Source organism: Rana temporaria, chromosome 5 (assembly GCF_905171775.1).
Source record: "Rana temporaria chromosome 5, aRanTem1.1, whole genome shotgun sequence".
In the NCBI taxonomy this organism is placed as follows: domain Eukaryota; kingdom Metazoa; phylum Chordata; class Amphibia; order Anura; family Ranidae; genus Rana; species Rana temporaria.
The window spans coordinates 95,187,004-95,191,460 of NC_053493.1; the positions used below are offsets into that span (position 1 = coordinate 95,187,004).

At 40.9% G+C, this 4,457-nt stretch overlaps 1 non-coding gene across 1 annotated transcript; it reads left to right on the plus strand.

Annotated features, from left to right (window-relative positions):
* The first annotated feature begins 4,046 nt into the window (after positions 1 to 4,046).
* LOC120942181 lies at positions 4,047 to 4,205 on the plus strand. The gene has a single exon (XR_005749951.1). It is a non-coding gene; the product is annotated as a U1 spliceosomal RNA (small nuclear RNA).
* The last annotated feature ends 252 nt before the right edge of the window (positions 4,206 to 4,457 follow it).

Sequence of the window (4,457 nt, forward strand, 5' to 3'; positions counted from 1 at the left end):
AGCTATTTCCGACAATTTACGAATGTACGAGCGGCCGGTGCATTCCTTTACGTCGTCTCTAGTCGGCTTTTTCCGGCGTATAGTTAAAGCTGGTATTTTGCGGCGTATAGTTAGACTTGCCATGTTAAGTATGGCTGTTGTTCCCGCGTCGAAATTTGAATGTACGTAAGTCCCGTCTAAGTTAAAAAAATGACGGACGTCATTTAGCGCAATGCACGCCGGGAAATTTCAGGACGGCGCATGCGCAGTTCATTCGGCGCGGGGACGCGCTTAATTTAAATGAAACCCGCCCCCTAATCGCCAATTTGAATTCCGCCGTCAGAGATACACTACGCCGCTTTGTTTGATGTTTGGGACTAACCTGCGCCTATATCAAGGTCCCCTCCTCGATTTGGTGGGAACCTGAATGAAACCCATAATCTGCGGACATTCCGATGGTAGCTTCATACCTCTCGAGGCTCCCTAAGCTGACTGAGACTTAGAGGAAGCTGAAACAACCACGGACATTCCGAAGGTAGCCTCGAACTCCGCTGAGGCTCACTAAGTCAGCTGTGACTCCAAGCAGCTCAGACAGAGCCGAAATTCACAGACATTCCGATGGTAGCGAGATGATAGTCACCGCTCCAATAAGGTATGTGGATGAATCCGTATCCTCTCAGAGAAACCCAGGTGCCGGCAATGCACAAAGCAATTGTAGAAAGAAATGTTTGGACAGCCGCACTGTGGAAAAACCTTCTTGGTTGCCTTTTATTGGTAAAAGTATTCAAGCACCACACATCACAGCAAAGACAGGGGCATACAGCTGATGTTTCGCACTATCAATCAGTGCTTACTCATAGCTCATAGCTATGAGTAAATTCCGATGGTAGCCTCATCACTTCTGAGGCTCCCATGACACTAGGAGCACAGCGCGACCAATAACAATCAGATTAAGGCTCCCAGCCTGCATGGTCATTATATTTACCTAATTGGTAAATAAGCCTATACATCTCTGGACAACTCTTTTCCACCTTCCAATAGAGCCAACTACTTCAGGATCAACTTACTGTGGGTAATCCACGTCATTTTTGTTATGTGAAAACAGATGGAAATAATTGTCATTGGTCGAAATATTATGGGACAGATGTTGGAATATTAATCACCTTATGATCTCTAACCTGCTGGCTAATATCTATTTGCAATATATATTGCCACTCTAGCAATTTGTGACTTCCTTCCTGGTCCACCCATATATACCATATGGTGCTCTTTTCTAAGTAAACTGTTTACAACATTAACCTGGTTGACAGCTTGGTAGATCTTGGGCACAGGTGGTTTGCAGTGTCTCCATTTAAGCCGTTATTGGGCTAAGACCACCACACCATACCTACCTTTGCTCCCCTCCTTGACCCCATTCATATACTGTATGTCCTGGTGTAACTTTAAAAACTGTTCTGATTCATGTCCATGTATGATTTATTTACAAGATACTATCATCTGGATGATCTTGGGTCTTGAGGTATACAAAGTCTGCAGGGTGTCTGCATAATCTAGTCATCCGCTGACACAGCCGAAGGATATTTCGGAACTCTCTTTCCCTTGATCCTGCCAGTTGAGCCTTCTATTGTAGGCCGTTAACTGTTTTGACACTTAAGACAGTTTATAGACCATTTGAAATATTGGTGTAATTGATTGTCTGTGGGTGTGAACACCTGTGTCTACTTGTTCTTGTTTGTTTTTTAATTTTACTGTATATCATCTGCCCATTGTCTTTATGAATTTTTGTATATCATGTTTATCTAACTATTAAAGTAATTTCCTACTAGGTGAAGACCGCTGTCTGCCCTATCCTCTGTCCTACATTGAACTTTATTGGGCTCTCCCCCTCTCTCTGTTTTTCATACTTGCTATCCAAGTTCAGGGCAACGGGAAAAGGCGCCACCCACCCAGGGTGAGTCGGTATCCCTATTCAAAAGTTTTCTGAATGCAGATGTCAGTTAACACACTGGGCCTTTGATTTGATCTTATTCCTTTTTCTCTACTTATGGCAAATCTGGCCATGCCTATCTATATTTTAGGTGTATGTAAGCTCTAACAAAGAGCATCTCCTATTTGCTCCCTTTTTCGGTCTCTTAATTATACCTTTGAAAGTCTTTTGATCTATATGTTTATTAAGCTCAAAAAATACCTTTTGATCCTTTTAGACATCATAAGAGTTAATAACTTCCTTTGCTCTCTGCCTGTCCTGCACCATTACTCTACTTGGAAGACCATTCAATATTATATTTTAAAACAAATACTCATCACAAGAAAATTTAGTTTTCAAGAGTGATAAACCAATAGTCATTCAGTTAAAATCATTACATTTTAATTAGGATACCTTTTAATTATACGAGTTGATAAATGAAAATAATACAATGAATAGTGATACGGCTACTGTTCAGCATGTAGGATTTCAGTTCCTAGGATACAAAAATCTTGCACAAATGTTATTAGAGGCTATTTTTTACGCCATTGTTACAGGTCGAACTGAGTATTGTAGCAAATGTCAGAATGACCTCTTTGCATTCCACAATTCTGCAAAAAGAGCAATGTTTCCATGGCGATGCTTCTCTTCAGGAGCATACATAGTACACAAATATCTCCTAATTAATTAATATAACTCTTGCTTACAAAACAGAAGTACCAAAAGAAACGTGGAATTTTGAAGGGAAGCTAATGGTGGAATGTGCGCTTGTGTAGACAAATAATACTGTAACCTTATAGATAACATCCCTTTATTTGATTAGATTGTATAGATATTATGGTTTTCAATGAAGTAGACAACTGCATTTACCTTGCTACAGATATCAGTAAATAAGCTGTTAAATGTACTAGAACTGCTTTTTTTTTGTAAATAATATAAAAAATTAAAGCTTAATATTTAATCACTTAAAGACTGGAAGGCCATTTTTTGCAATATGCCACTGCGTTGCTTTAACAATTGCGCGGTCGTGCAATGCTGTACCCCATTATGTTTTTTTTTCCCACAGACAGAGCTTTCTTTTGGTGGTATTTGATCACCTCTGTGGTTTTTATTTTTTGCGCTATAAACAAAAAAAGAGCGACAATTTTGGAGAAAAAAAACCAATATTTTTTACTTTTTTCATGGTCATTCCAATGGTAGCCTTGTCACTTCCGAGGCTCCCATGACACTAGGGCACAGACCCATCACAGTTAGATTGAGGCTCTTCTGTTTATACCATTTTACCATTTTATTAAATAGTGTGATTTTTACTGCACTTCTGTCTCAGTCTGATTCATGGTTCCTGACAAACCTGTAACTGGGCTTTATTTGTACATAGTGTCAGACATCGGTCTACTGGCTGTGAGTTTTTTTGTAAAATTTTTACAAAAGTCAAATGACACTGCTCTGAAGACAGAAGCCTCTCCTGCACTGCAAACATTCCAGGTGGTGGTAAGAGGAGCCCACTCACACTCCTAATCCCAGAGAAGTGACACAACACAAGCTGAACACCAATAACATTACCTCTTTATAAAAGCTTTACTAAGCCACAAGCTGCAAACAGCATGTTCTCACCCAGGGACCGCCACTTCTTAAATGCGTATCAACCCGCCATCGGCATGCTATTGTGTTGTGTTGTTTTTATATAAGTGCTTACAGAAAGGCACATCAAAATAAGCAGATAGTAAATGTGAGTTAGAGGTAATATAGAACGCAATTGTGTTGTTTTATTCATTTTTATCTGGTAACAATTGTAAATATTTAGAAAGTAATCTGTATGAAAAAATGATTGATGAACCAGATCTACCAATATGACCAGGTTGCTTCATATATTAAAAAAAAAAAATTCTGGAATTACACTCATAATACTTGCCAGTCTCTCCATCAGTGATTCCAGTCTTGGCTGTCTTGTAGAGCTATACCCACCAATGGAATCTTCAATATCGGACACGTCTCACTGTGTGCTGTGGCTTCACCAACTGTTACATCAATGGTTATCTTATACACTATATACACACTACATAACTGCAGAAATCACATTTTAAACACTCATTTTTTATTTCCATTTACCTGGCAGGGGAGACACCATGATCATGAAGGTGGTTCTCCCAGGGCGAGGCACGGCTATTGCACACTCTAGGCCGTGCTGATCGTGGTTGTCTTCCCTGCCGCTTCTCGGCCTTTTGGCTGGGACTGGGTGTGGTATCTGTCCTTATCAGTTGTCAGCGGAGCGCTGAAGCACCTCCTACATGGGGAGGGTGGATGCAATCCAATGACGTCATTGCACCTGGAAGGATGGTTTCAGCAGGGACTACGCTGTGCTGCCCGACAGAATACTGGGGGCCGGCCCATGGTTGAGTCTGAACCATCTGGAAGGGTGCTCCTGGTGAGGATGGGTGCTGCGCTTGGTCTTGGTCTTTTTGCCGAGTTCTAGTCTGGCCTTCTGGCTGGCTGGTGTAAGTGCTATCTCTGT